The sequence below is a fragment of the Polypterus senegalus genome, chromosome 2 (assembly GCF_016835505.1).
Source record: "Polypterus senegalus isolate Bchr_013 chromosome 2, ASM1683550v1, whole genome shotgun sequence".
Taxonomy (NCBI): domain Eukaryota; kingdom Metazoa; phylum Chordata; class Cladistia; order Polypteriformes; family Polypteridae; genus Polypterus; species Polypterus senegalus.
This window is the reverse complement of record NC_053155.1, coordinates 163,410,228-163,425,702: the sequence shown is the minus strand read 5'-3', so window position 1 is coordinate 163,425,702 and position 15,475 is coordinate 163,410,228. Positions and strand designations below refer to the sequence as shown.

Sequence of the window (15,475 nt, the reverse complement as noted above, 5' to 3'; positions counted from 1 at the left end):
ACCGCTGTGCTCAACGCGGAGGTTTTTAATAACTTTTCTCGCGAGCTTTTAAAGTTCATTGTGCATTTTGGTATATAAGAGAGAAGCGTTAGTAGGAAGTAGTTAGTCTAATAATATTGTTCTTCGACCATAGGTATGTAAAAAGGCTTTGACATTTAGCCGATTAACGTGTTAACAAAGAGCAGGGTCTTATGAATTTTAAAGGCAACTTATATTCTCAAACCCCTTTGAATGGTGTGGCGTTGGTTTAATAATCGTATGATTTTCCGATTTCATTAAATAAAAAGCATGAATTGTTACAATAAATATTTTAACACTAAAGTTTGTTTCCCAAGCGTTTAAAATTGGCGGTCAAATGTGTTCGCCTTGCAGGGGGCTTCGTGGTTCTCGCTATTGATCAACTGAAGTTTAATACCAGAGGTACCCATGTTCTGTGAAAGAAAGTTTGTTCCACCTTTAAAATTGCAACTGAAGTTTAATACCAGAGGTAACCATGTTCTGTGAAAGAAAGTTTGTTCCCATTTAAATTTAACTGCCAAATGTGGTCGCATGACGGTGAAAGAAAATTTATTTCCCCGGATTTATAAAAGGAGGCACACTTGCGGGGAATTGAATATTTCACTTTATAGAGTTTTTAAGACAGTTACAGCTACGCAGAACTATACATGACTAGAAAGCATGAAAAGTGTTTATAAAATTAGGTCGTGTGTCGTTAGTTTATATCTTACCGCGGAGTTTCTTAGGAGCGTTCACAAGACCGTCCATTCTGTCTGCTTTTGTGTGTGCGTAGCGTTTTCACTAAGTGAGTAGAATTTTATACAAGAACTCTTTCGTTTCCTCCCACAGTCGGGGTTGGGAAGGGGTGGAGCGATATGCCTCTCCCTAACCCTATAGGCGGATAGAGAGATAAAGGTGTAACTCGGGGGCGTGAGTATTGTTAATGGGGAGTGATAAGTGTCTGGTTTACGAAAGAACCACCCTAAAAGGCGGGGTTTAGAGATGATCAAGTATGACGGTGGTCCAAACCCCCCAGGGGCGGGGTATAGTTCATATTTTTATATTTTCATATTTACATAAATTATATTTTCATATTTTCATATTTTTCATATTTTCATATTTCATAAATCATATTTGGGGTGGGGCTTAATATCATCCATCATGTTTGGGGGTGGGGCTTAAAGTCATCAATCAAATTCACACCTCTTTTGACACTAACTATCTTAATGTACTACTGAGGTTGGGCATCAAGTTAAAAGAAGTGGGAGTTCAGGGTGATGTTTTTAGATGGGTGCAGAATTGGCTCAGACACAGGAAGCAGAGGGTGATGGTGCGAGGAACCGCTTCAGAACTGGCCGATGTTAAGAGTGGTGTTCCACAGGGGTCAGTGCTAGGGCCATTGCTATTTTTAATATATATAAATGATTTAGATAGGAATATAAGTAACAAGCTGGTTAAGTTTGCAGATGATACCAAGATAGGTGGATTAGCAGATAATTTGGAATCCGTTATATCATTACAGAAGGACTTGGATAGCATACAGGCTTGGGCAGATTTGTGGCAGATGAAATTTAATGTCAGTAAATGTAAAGTATTACACATAGGAAGTAAAAATATTAGGTTTGAATACACAATGGTCGGAAAATCGAGAGTACACCTTATGAGAAGGATTTAGGAGTCATAGTGGACTCAAAGCTATCAACTTCCCAACAGTGTTCAGAAGCCATTAAGAAGGCTAACAGAATGTTAGGTTATATAGCACAATCTGTGGAGTACAAGTCCAAGGAGGTTATGCTCAACCTTTATAATGCACTGGTGAGGCCTCATCTTGAATACTGTGTGCAGTTTTGGTCTCCAGGCTACAAAAAGGACATAGCAGCACTAGAAAAGGTCCAGAGAAAAGCGACTAGGCTGATTCCAGGTCTACAGGGGTTGAATTATGAGGAAAGATTAAAAGAGCTGAGCCTTTACAGTTTAAGCAAAAGAAGATTAAGAGGTGACATGATTGAAGTGTTTAAAATTCTGAAGGGAATTAGTACAGTGGATCGAGACTTGTATTTTAAAATGAGTTCATCAAGAACACGGGGACACAGTTGGAAACTTGTTAAAGGTAAATTTCGCACAAACATTAGGAAGTTTTTCTTTAAACAAAGAACGATAGACACTTGGAATAAGCTACCAAGTAGTGTGGTAGACAGTAAGACGTTAGGGACAAAACTCGACTTGATGTTTTCTTGAAGGAAACAAGTGGATAGGACTGGCGAGCTTTGTTGGGCTGAATGGCCTGTTCTCGTCTAGATTGTTCTAATGTTCTAAAAAGTCATGTTGGTGGAGTGTGGGAGCGTCGCACTCTCACCTGGAAACCTACCTGTAATGGAAGGATTTTTCTCTGTAAAAAGCAAAGGTGAAATAAAGAGAGCAGATGGGTGTTGGTCGCTTCAGCGCGGAACCCAGCTGCATTACTAATGTTTTGGGAGAAACAGCCGGGAATGTTCTAAAGATACAGCCAAGGTTATGCCGACTTGTTTGTCACTTCGAGAGGCTTTTTTCACATATACTGTATTACTGTGTCTTCTGGTATCAGGCACTAGTCTCAAGGCCGAGTAGAAGAAAAACATAGCGCCGTGTCCCGTGGAAGGGGGGTGTGTATGCTGAAACTGATCACTTCTGCATACACTGCTTCCACGTAGGCCGCTTTTGGGCAAGGACACCTAATTAGTGGTCCATGGAGATGCAGCTAGATGGATGAGGTCTCCAGGACTCTAAAAATATCCAAACCTAATTATGTCATATCATCTACTGTTAAACCGTAATTCTAAAATTTTTATTATTATGCTGTCTTAAGGAATTGTTCTGTTGTGTATATTGTATTGTATTGACCCCCTACTTTTGACACCTACTGCATGCCCAACCTACCTGGAAAGGGGTCTCTCTTTGAACTGCCTTTCCCGAGGTTTCTTCCATTTTTCCCTACAAGGTTTTTATTGGGAGTTTTTCCTTGTCTTCTCAGAGAGTCAAGGCTGGGGGGCTGTCAAAAGGCAGGGCCTGTTAAAGCCCATTGCGGCACTTCCTGTGTGATTTTGGGCTATACAAAAATAAACTGTATTGTATTGTATTGTAATTAGTATATAAGGGAAGGTTCCGCCCTCAGTTTTTTTGGAAGCTCAATCGTGGGGAATGTGCACACCTGTTTGGTGTTTGGGACCAGGCACGAGTTGATCCTCTGACGAGACTGACATGCGGGCTCCCTCAGTCTACTGGTCTAGGATGATAGCTTTGTTTCTTTTGATATACTGTAAGTATAAGTTTGTGTCATTTGATATACTGTAAGCATGAGTTTGTTTCTTTTGATATACTGTAAGCATAAGTTTGTTTTTATTACAGTAAGCATATATTTGTTTCTATAATCTATCGCTACTGCATTATATGTATTTAAATGTTATAATTGAATAAGTAAATTTTATTGAAGTATCAGACCTCTTCTCTCTGATTTTTGCCCACTTATTCCAAAGAACTCCTTGAACCATTTTCCCAAATCAAAACATTTTGGCGTAGTCGCTGCAGGATTTTGGGGAATCTGGTAAAATATTGAACTATTAAGTGAGGCAACGGAAATCCGAGATGTCTAAGAAAAAGGATAAAAACCCTGGCACGGCTCATTTACCTCTTCCCGGCTGGGAGGAAACGGTATGGGAAAACTGCGCTAGAGAATTGAGACGGGGAGGTATTAGCACAATATTGGCAAAGTTTACGCCCCCCAACTCCAGTAAATGTACTAGCCGCGCTTAAGAAATGTCAGGTGTCTGTAAAAGAACCCATAACGGGCTTGCAGACGCGAGGGTGGGTTTTACTAACGGCAGTTAGATGTCTGGACAGCTTGGTAGACGAAAAGGAAAGGGAGATTAAGAATATGCACATGGACTTGGCGGGTGAGTTAGGGCGGGCCTCAATCGCTGAATCCCAGGTAGCTGTACTATTGCCGCGGGTACAGCGGGCCGAGGGGTTGGCGGAGAAGGCAGAAGGTTTGTTTTTATTACTGTAAGCATATATTTGTTTCTATAATCTATCGCTACTGCATTATATGTATTTAAATGTTATAATTGAATAAGTAAATTTTATTGAAGTATCGGACCTCTTCTCTCTGATTTTTGCCCACTTATTCCAAAGAACTCCTTGAACCATTTTCCCAAATCAAAACACTACCTGATGCTTCACTCTGAGCATTCTTCTATGAAGCAATGATGATAGTTAACAGTCGTCCTCTCACTGTTGAAAACCTACACGATCCCAATAGTCTTGAGCCACTGACACCAAACCACTTACTTACCCTGAAGTCTACCATTACCCTTCCTCCCCCCGGCAAGTTCATAAGGGAAGATATGTACGCGAGAAAGAGATGGCGCCATGTACAGTACTTGGCCGATCAGTTCTGGAGCCGTTGGCGGAAAGATTATTTTGCCAACATTGCCTTCAGACAACGCTGGCACACCCCAAAGAGAAACCTGCAGACGGGAAATATAGTCATAATGAAGGATGAAGACTTGCCCAGAAATGAATGGAGGTTGGGCAGAGTCGTAGAAACTACAATGGACAGAGATGGACTGGTTAGGAGAGTAAAGCTATGTCTAGGTGACAGGAAACCTGGCAAAAATGGTGAACATCTCATCAAGCGGTCAGTGCTTGAACGGCCAGTTCAAAAACTAGTCTTATTGTTGGAAAATGACTAGTTCATTCCTTGCATACTATGCTTCTGTTGGTTGGTCATTTATTGTATTAGGAAAATATTTGTATTCTCTCTTCCTATGGTTATGAAGTTATGATATTTGAAACACTAATGATTTGGTGGGAGTGTAAATGACCCAGATTATTTGTTCTATTTGATATTTTTTAGATACTTAAATCCCTGAACGAATTATACCTTATAATGTTCATTAGACTTTTATTTTGACAAGCAAGAAGTAGCGCGGCTCTCGCTTACTGCCATACAAGTGTTAAAGCACCCGATCTCATTTGATCTCGAAAGTTAAACACGCATGCGCTCTGCCAGTACTTCGATGGGAGACGGCCTGGGAACCCCGAGTGCTGTAAGCTTTTTTTCCATTACAAGCGAAGTCAACCTGCGCACCAGTAAAAAGCATGAAGGAGCGCAGCTTCAGCTTAAAGCAACACCTGTTAGAATTCTCTTGATCTCATCTGAACTCGAAAGTTAAACACGCACTGCCTCGGCCAGTATACGTGGAAGGGAGATGGCTTGGGAACCCCGAGTGCTGTAAGCTTATTACCCTTACAAGCGAAGTCAACCTGGTCTTCTGTGTATGGCTGGGAAACACATCTTAATCGTTTCCATTGGAAGCGCCCCTCAATAGCTTCAGTATTTGACCTGCAAGAAGTTGCGCGGCTCTTGCTTACTGCCATACAAGTGTTAAAGCACCCGCTCTCATATGATCTCGAAAGTTAAACACGCATGCGCTCTGCCAGTACTTCGATGGGAGACGGCCTGGGAAACCCGAGTGCTGTAAGCTTTTTTCCATTACTGTTGCACTCAACCTGACCACCAGTGTATGGCATGGAATTGCATCTTTATCCTTTCTATTGGAAGCGCAACCCGATCTTTAGTATTTAACCAGCTAGAAGTTGGGTGGCTCTCGCTTACTGCCATACCAGTGTGAAAGCGTCTGATCTCGGAAGTTAAACACGCATGCGCTCGGCCAGTATACGTGGATGGGAGACCGCCTGGGAACATATAGTGCTGTAAGCCTTTTTTCCATTACAAGCGAAGTCAACCTGGGCACCAGTGTATGGCTGGGAAATGCATCTTTATGCTTTCCATTGCAAGCGGGCTCCCCCGATCTTCAGTATTTAAAAAGCATGAAGGAGCGCAGTTTTAGCTTACGGCAACACCTGTTAGAATTCTCTTGATCTCATCTGAACTAGGAAGTTAAACATGCACTGGCTCTGCCAGTATACGTGGATGGGAGACAGCCTGGGAACCCTGAGTGTTGTAAGCTTATTTCCCTTACAAGCAAAATAAACCTGGGCTTCATTGTATGTCTGGGAAACACATCTTAATAGTTTCCATTGGAAGCGCCCCTCAATAGCTTCAGTATTTGACCCGCAAGAAGTAGTGTGGCTCTCGCTTACTGCAATACCAGTTTAAAAGCGTCCGATCTCATCTGATCTCGGAAGTTAAACACACATGTGCTCTGCCAGTACTTCAATGGGAGTCCGCCTGGGAGACCGAGTGCTGTAAGCTTTTTTCCATTACTGTTACTCTCATCCTGACCATCAGTGTATGGCTTGGAACTGCATCTTTATCCTTTTTATATTGGAAGTGAAACCCGATCTTTAGTATTTAACCAGCCAGAAGTTGCTTGGCTCTCACTTACTGCCATACCAGTGTGAAAGCATCCGATCTCATCTGATCTCGGAAGTCAAACATGCATGCACTCTGCCATTTCTTCGATGGGAGACCACCTGGTTGATCGAGTCCTGTAAGCTTTTTTTCCATTACAAGCGAAGTCAACCTGGGCACCAGTGTATGGCTGGGAAATGCATCTTTATGCTTTTCATTGCAAGCGGGCTCCCCCGATCTTCAGTATTTAAACAGCATGAAGAAGCGCAGCTTTCGCTTACGGCAACACCTGTTAGAATTTGCTTGATCTCATCTGAACTCGAAAGTTGAACACGCACTGGCTCTGCCAGTATACGTGGATGGGAGATGGCCTGGGAACCCCGAGTGCTGTAAGCTTATTTCCCTTACAAGCGAAGTCAACCTGGGCTTCAGTGTATGTCTGGGAAACACATCTTAATCATTTCCATTGGAAGCGCCCCTCCATAGCTTCAGTATTTGACCCGCATGAAGTAATGCGGCTCTCGATTACTGCCATACCAGTGTGAAAGCACCCGATCTTGTCTGATCTCGGAAGTTAAACACGCATGCTCTCAGCCAGTACTTCGATGGGAGACGGCCTGGAAACCCCGACTGCTGTAAGCTTTTTTTCAATTACAAGAGAAGTCAACCTGGGCTTCAGTGTATGGCTCGGAAACACATCTTAATTGTTTCCATTGTAAGCGCCCCTCAATATTTTCAGTATTTAACCAGCATGAAGTAGCACGGATTTCGCTTCTCTATCAATCCATTTATGAGAGATACCTTAAGCATTTACCTTTAATGGAACTTGGAAATTTGGAGATATGGGGTTTAAGTTCTCAGCAATACCCTTATGATGGTTGTTTGTCTTTGAGGCTCGAGTTTCCAGGATCTGTAACTGGAGTAACTGAGGCCATTGATGCACTGGTGCTGGTGTGTCCGGATCGAGTAATGAAGGGTGAAGCATCCATTCTAGTAGGAACAAATATATCCGTGGTGAAGAAACTGATTGAAGCATGCAAGCAAAAGGTTAGGAAAGATTTCCTGAACACTTTAGTTGTTCATCCCGTCATGAATGACGCATTTGAAAGGGTCATGAAGATAACAGCTGACCAGACTGATGATTTAAGCCAAGGTACAGTGTGGTTCTCACATCCAAAGCCTGTCATATTGTCTCCTGGTGAGATGGCAAGAGTTAGGGGGATTCCAAAATATTTAGGAAAATTTTCTAATAAACTTTGCTAGTGAATCATCCTGAAGAGCCACGGTTTCCTGAGGCATTATTGGTGAGGCCAGAAGTGCAGAACACTGCAGTTGAACACTCAAGAAGGATCACAGTCACTGTTTGGAATATGTCCGATCAGGCTGTTACTTTGAAGCGGGTATGCCAATTGCTCACATCTTCCCAGTAGAGGTTATGCCACATATTTCCTCCCCTGGCGAGATGACTGCTGAGAATCAGTTGACCTTGGACTCCTTTGATTTTAGTGATTCTTCTCTGCCCTGGAGATTGGAAGAAAAGACTAACTCGAAAGCTGCTGGAGAGGAAAGATGTTTTCTCCTGTCATGAATTTGATATGGGCTGTGCTAAGAGTTCTCAACACAAAATCGGGCTAACTGAAGATAAACCTTTCCGGGAGAGGTCTCGCCGGCTTGCCCCTGCTGACATTGAAGATGTAAGACAGCATTTGGGAAAACTGAAGGATGCTGGTATTATTACTGAGTCCAGGAGCCCTTATCAACAACAACAACAACAACAACATTTATTTATATAGCACATTTTCATACAAAAAGTAGCTCAAAGTGGTTTACATAATGAAGAATAGAAAAATAAAAGGCACAGTAAGAAAAATAAGAAAAAGTCAACATTAATTAACATAGAATAACACTAAGGTCCGATGGCCAGGGTGGACAGAAAAAACAAAAAAAACTCCAGATGGCTGGAGAAAAAAATAAAATTTGTAGGGATTCCAGACCATTAGACTGCCCAGTCCCCTCTGATCATTCTACCTAACATAAAGGAAACAGTCCTCTTTGGATTTAGGGTTCTCATGGAAGGACTTGATGATGATGGTCACGTAGACTTCTGGCTTTTGATCCATCCATCATTGTTGGAGCATCATGATGCTTTGAGTAGGTGGTGGTGGCGCAGGCCGGCACCACAAAGAAACCGGAAAAAGAAACAGAAGAGAGAGTATGGTCAGTACAAATTTTAGAGCCACCATGAATAGTTATTATGATGAATTGAACATACAGAGTATCAGGACTAAGTTAAAGTGAAGTTATGAGAAAAGTATAAAGTAATGTGTTTTCAGCATTGTTTTAAAGTGCTCTACTGTATTAGCCTGGCAAATTCCTATTCCAGATTTTAGGTGCATAGCAGCAGAAGGCCACCTCACCACTTCTTTTAAGTTTTGTTCTTGGAATTCTAAGGAAATACTCATTTAAGGATCTGAGGTTACGATTTGGAATATAAGGTGTCAGACATTCCGATATATAAAATGGGGCGAGATTATTTAAGGCTTTATAAACCATAAGCAGAATTTTAAAGTCAATTCTGAATGACACAGGTAACCAGTGTAGTGACATCAAAACTGGAGAGATCTACTCGGATTTTCTTTTCCTAGTTAGGATTCTAGCAGCTGCATTCTGCACTAGTTGCAAACGATTTATGTCTTTTTTGGGTAGTCCTGAGAGGAGTGCGTTACAGTAATCTAGTCGACTGAAAACAAACACGTGAACTAATTTCTCAGCATCTTTCAGTGATATAAGAGGTCTAACTTTAGCTATGTTTCTTAAGTGAAAAAATGCTGTCCTAGTGATCTGATTAATATGCGATTTAAAACTCAGATTACAGTCAACAATTACCACTAAGCTTTTTACCTCCATCTTGACTTTTAATCCTAATGTATCCAGTTTATTTCTAATAGCCTCATTGTATCCATTATTGCCAATCACTAAGATTTCAGTTTTCTCTTTATTTAACTTGAGAAAGTTACTATTTGTCCATTCTGAGATACAAGTCAGACATTGTGTTAGTGAATCCAGAGAATGGATTCACTAATTGGTTTTCTAGCACCTCCCTTACTGCCAGCAAAGCTTATTCTAAGAGACTTATGCAAAGAGAAATTTGGGTGGGATGAAGAAGTAGAAGTCAAACACATTCAGAAATGGAAAAAATTGATGGATGATTTGAAGTTACTTACAGACTATAAAGTGAACAGATGATTCAAACCTACTGGGGTTGGAACCATAAAAACAGCACAAATGCACCATTTTGCAGATGCTAGTGAAGATGGATATGGCACTGTCACTTACCTTGTCTTAACCAATGAAGAGGGCAAAAAACATTTTTCATTCCTGATGGGCAAGTCAAGAGTTGCACCATTAAAGCAGGTCACGATACCAAGAATGGAGCTGACAGCAGCCGTTGTGGCATAAAAAATTGACAAAATGCTTAAAGGTGAGCTTTAAATGCCCTTACAAGAATCTACATTTTGGACTGACAGCACCACTGTGCTAAAATACTGTACATCTCAAATGAAAGCACTCAATTCAAGATTTTGTTGCCAACAGAATCTCCATGATCAGAGATCATTCACAACCTTCACAGTGGAGGTATGTCACATCTGCCCTTAATCCGGCAGATCAAGCTTCTAGAGGGCTAAGCATAGAAAACTTTCTCAAGAGCACCATATGGTCACATGGTCCAAGTTTCTTACTGAAGTCAGAACGTGAGTTGCCAAAAGGACCAGATCAGCTGAACAATTCACTTTTTGAAGATGGTCCAGAAATTAAAACTTTTGCAGCTAATGTGACAAGAATAGAGGAAGCAACTGAGCCCATCAACAAACTAATCACTTACTTTTCAGATTGGCATCACTTGAAGAAAGCAGTAGCTTGGTTCCTCAAGTTTAAAGACATACTGTTACATTTAAGAAATGAAAGAAAAACATTCCAACTAAAAATCAGTGACGCTATGATGCAAGAACAAATCAAATGGATTTTTAATCCACCATCAGCCTCTCACCAAGGTGGAGTGTGGGAAAGACAAATCATAAGCATAAGAAAGATTTTAAATTCAACACTAAACCAACAAACACTCGACGATGAAAACCTTCCTACAATGATGTGTAGAGTGGAATCAATACTCAATAACAGACCCCTTACAAAGACATCAGATGACCCAAATGATTTGGAAACACTCACACCCAATCACTTGTTATTATTGAAGACAAAACCTGAAATACCTCCTGAACTCATTTCAGAAAATGAACCATACCCAAGAAGACGCTGGAAACAAATTTAATACATGGCTGATTTGTTTTGGAAAAGATGGACAAAAGAGTATTTGCCAATACTTCAAGAACATCAAAAATTGCTTGCACCAAGAAGAATTTTGAACCAGGGGACATTGTTCTAATTGTAGATAAAGCTACACCTTGTAATTCCTGGGTAATGGGTAGAGTCATCAAGACAAGGCCAGATGCCAAAGGTGCAGTCAGAAGAGTTTGTGTGCAGACCAAAACCAGCACAGTGGACAGACCCGTAAATAAACTGTGCCTACTTCAAGAAACAGCCAATGTTTGAAATATGAAATTTTTAAAATGTTTGTTTGCAGTGTTATTGTTAATGATTTAAAAAGAATAGTTAATATTAAAGTAATTGGCTCATATTGAATTAAAGTAAAGTAATTGTCTCTGCTCCTGCATAGCCAATTAGGGGCCGGAAATGTAAGAGCCAATCTTAGAAAGTTCAAATTTTGGGTTAAATTATATTGATGTTTGCTTAATTTGAATAGACTATAAATGTCTTTCATAGTCATAGCTTATGCTATAGTCTTTTCCCTCTATAAGTTAGCAAAAGATAGAACCTTCTTACTATAACTGAGTAACAGTGTGATAATAAGCTCAGTTTGTTTAGAACAGGTCCCAGTAAAGAGGGACTTGAATAGACCCATTTTAAGCTTAGAAATGGGATAAGCATACAGTTTTACAGACCGTTTAGAAATGGCCGAGAAACGTTTAAAAACGGTTCAGAAACGTTTTGAAATGTTTCAGAAATGTTAAGTAAATAGTAACGATTTGAGATATAACAAGATTAAGCTTAGAATTGAACTTTTCTTAACATTAATTTTCTCTTTTTTGCTATTTTAATTTTCCTTTTTTGTGTAAACTGTTTTACTTTAAAACTTAACTAAACTTTTAAAAACGAAGATATTTTGTCTGTGGAATCATTTCTGCGCGTCAGGCTTTTGTTGAATCCCATTTTTGAGTTGAAGCTGCTGAACCTTGGTAATTTTGGGAAAACGCAGCTATAGGTAACTTGATTATACAATAGCGCGTTTCAAGCGCTGAAAAGCACTTTCAGTAGATAAGAAGTGTTACAACTTGTTTAACACAAGGAAACTGTTCAAAACAGTGCATTTCTTTTATAATCCTCCATTTCATATGTGATATAAGTGGTTTCAACACATAGAAGTTAAGGATCATTGAGTAACACTCAACTTCAGTTTAGCCCAAAGTGTTTCAAAGGGAAAACAAGTGAATTTGAGATGTTGAAGTGCACTTTGAAAAACACTTAGGAAACCATCCAAACAGTTCTTATCCATTAGGGAACTGAGGATTTTATCATTTAGAACTCTTTTAACAACAGTTTTTTGACTTTGCACTGAGTTAGTGTTGAAGGTGACTTTATTTTACAATAGCGCGTTTCAAGCACTGAATAGCACTTTCAGTAGATGACAAGTGCTACAGCTTGTTTACCACAAGGAAACTTTTCAACGTAGTACATTTCTGTTAGAATCCTCCATTTCACATATGATACAAGTGGTTTCAACACATAGAAGTTAAGGATTATTGAGTAACACTCAACTTCAGTTTAGCCATATGCGTTTCAAAGGGAAAAACAATAGAATTTTGAGATGTTGAAGTGCACTTTGAAAAACACTTAGAAAACTATCCAAACAGTTCTTATCCATTACGGAACTGAGGATTTCATCATTTAGAACTGTTTTTACAACAGTATTTGCTGGGAACTGAGTTAAAGTTGAAGGTAAATTGAATTCACAATAGTGAGTTTCAAGCGCTAAAAAGCACTTCCAGTAGATAACTAGTGTTACAGCTTGTTTACCACAAGGAAACTTTTCAAAACAGTACATTTCTGTTAGAATCCTCCATTTCACATGTGATACAAGTGGTTTCAACACATAGAAGTTAAGCATCATTGAATAATACTCAACTTCAGTTTAGCCCAATGCGTTTCTGAAAGTGCTTTTCAATGCTTGAAACGCAGTATTGTGAATTCAAGTTGTCCTCACAGGTGATGAAGTGGTAGTGCTGCCGCTTTGCAGTAAGGAGACTGTGGAAGATTGTGGGTTCGCTTCCTGGTTCCTCCCTGTGTGGATAGCACTTTGAGTACTGAAAAAAGTGCTATATAAATGTAATTAATTATTATTATTAAGTTACCTTCAACTTTAACTCAGTGCAAAGTCAAAAGACTGTTGTAAAAACAGTTCTAAATGATGAAATCTTCAGTTCCCTAATGGGTTAGAACTGTTTGGATGGTTTCCTATGTGTTTTTCAAAGTGCACTTCAACATCTCAAATTCACCTGTTTTCCACTTTGAAACGCTTTGGCGTAAACTAAATTTGAGTGTTACTCTATGATCCTTTACTTCTATGTGTTGAAACCACTTGTATCACATGTGAAATGGAGGATTCTAACAGAAACATACTGTTTTCAACAGTTTCCTTGTGCTAAACAAGCTGTAACATATGTTATCTACTAAATGTGCTTTTCAGCGCTTGAAATGCGCTATTTTGATTTCAAGTTACCTTCAACAATAACTCAGTTCCCAGCAAATACTGTTGTAAAAACAGTTCTAAATGATGAAATCCTCAGTTCTCTAATGGGTAAGAACTGTTTGGATGGTGTCACACACGTGCGCTTAGGAGACATCTAACAAACCCACAGGTGAGCGATTTATCGACAGATGGGGGGTTGTTTTATGGTACTGATGCCTCTCTTTCTAATATTTTAGATCCAAAGAAGACCAATAAACCAAACATACCTGCAATACCTTCACTTCCTCAATTCAGACGTAAAATCCGGGTTCGGGTGATGACGTCATTTCCGGTCCAACTCTGATGACACCACTTCCGGCCTGCGATGATGACGCCACTTCTGGTCCCCTGTTGATGATGTCACTTCCGGTCCACAGATGATGATGATGTCACTTCCGGTCTCTGATGATAACATCACTTCCGATTCAGCCTTGATGACGTCACTTCCACCCTAATCCTATCTGGCAGCCATTTTCTTATAAATACTCATCTAACATCCTCTACAGTTGTCAAATGTTTTGAATTTTTTCAACGGTTGACCAATCTTTTGCTGCTAGCAATATACGGGGCCATTCCCCAAATCTTTATATTTATTTGTGTACGTTAATTTCGTCACAATTGGCGTAGTCGCACAGGATATACAGTTCCAGAATGAGCAAAGGACAGGACCTGAACACTTTGGTTGCAGAGCTTCAACAGGTGAAGATCCAACTGGATGATACCAGGACCCATTTGGCTGAGTCGGAGGCCAATGCAGCGGGCAGCAGTAAGGGTAGAGACGTCACGGTCAGTACCATCTTTATTAACGTATTTAACCAAAGGAGATGATGTCGAAACCTTTTTCCTGGTGTTCAAGCGTAACGCTAAACGTAACGCCTGGCCGCAGTTGGAATGGGCCTACATTCTGACGCCTTACTTGAAGGGGGAAGCACAGAGGGCTTATTATGACCTAATGGAGAAGCAGGCTGCCAATTATGATACTCTCAAAAGAGAGATATTTAAGCGCTACGGTGTTTCAGTGGATCAGCAGGCGACAGACTGGAGAGAGTGGAAGTTCAATCCCGAGAGATCGATCCATACTCAAGTGTACGAAGTATGGGACAAAGTGGGACGCTGGCTGCCAGATAGAAACAGTCCCCAACGTATGGCTTAACTTCTTAAAATCGAGACATCCATTAACGCTCTCCCAGACAAAGTTGCCCAGCAAGTCCGCAAAGAGGAGGTCATATCTATGGATGACCTAGTTAAAATCGTAGAGCATCATTGGGCGGTCTGCAAATCCGAAGGGTCAGAACGGTACTCTCGCCCACCCTGACAGGTTTGTGTACCTCTTAATGAACCTAACCGATCTCCTCCTGACGTCTCTACCCGGAAGAAAGAAAAATCAAGCTATCCCTCGCGCTGCTTCAAGTGTGGGGGGGTAGGACATCTATTTACTGCATGCCCATCCCTGAAGCCGATTGACTGTTCGTTTCTAAAGAAGGATAGGTACTGTGCTATAGGCAATCCTTTATCTTTTCCATATACGGGAGCAGTAGTAATTAATGCTTTTAAGGTTACCGCTATGTTCGATTCCGGGAGTAACATTTCTATTGTTGCTCGCCATTATGTTTTACAATGACAATGGCTAAACTATAAGATCAGTTTGAGATGCATTCACGGGGACACGTGATTTTACAATGCAGCATCCTGTATCATCTCCGTGGAAAACGTCATGAAAACTACAACCGTAGCAGTAATGACAAATCCACCATACCCGGTGATACTAGGATGGGACTGGTCATATACTAAAAGTGGTAATAATATTTCTGTTCCAGTAATCAATGAGAGTTTGGTAATGGAAAATAAAAATAATAATCCAGCTGTCTCCACGCCATGTAATAGCTCCCCTATCCCTGATACTGTTAGTATAAATGATGGAGATGAAGGGACGTCGGGCTCTACGGGAGGCACATCAACTACCACAGGCCATGCTTCGTCTGAAACTCCGCCTTTTAAGGTACTCCAGGATCCCCTGAATGATTTGGCTTCACAGTTTAAATTTACTCCTTTGTCCTTGTTGTTATGTGAGATTTTGCATATAACTTGATAAATGTTTTGTATGTCTTTATTTGTAATCTAGGCGAAGCAATGTAATTTAGTTATACTTTGGTGAGAGGCATTCTTGTTCATCCCACAATGTTTTACGATTTTTCTTTGTAATTTTATGACAGGATTTGGGGGATGTATCTTAAACCAGTTTGATGAGTATTTCTTTGCTAAAG

At 40.4% G+C, this 15,475-nt stretch overlaps 2 pseudogenes; both read left to right on the top strand.

Moving 5' to 3' along the window:
- Positions 1-4,969: 4,969 nt before the first annotated feature.
- On the top strand, positions 4,970-5,088 carry LOC120524741 (annotated as a pseudogene).
- Positions 5,089-6,132: 1,044 nt separating this feature from the next.
- LOC120524713 lies at positions 6,133-6,250 on the top strand (annotated as a pseudogene).
- Positions 6,251-15,475: the final 9,225 nt, after the last annotated feature.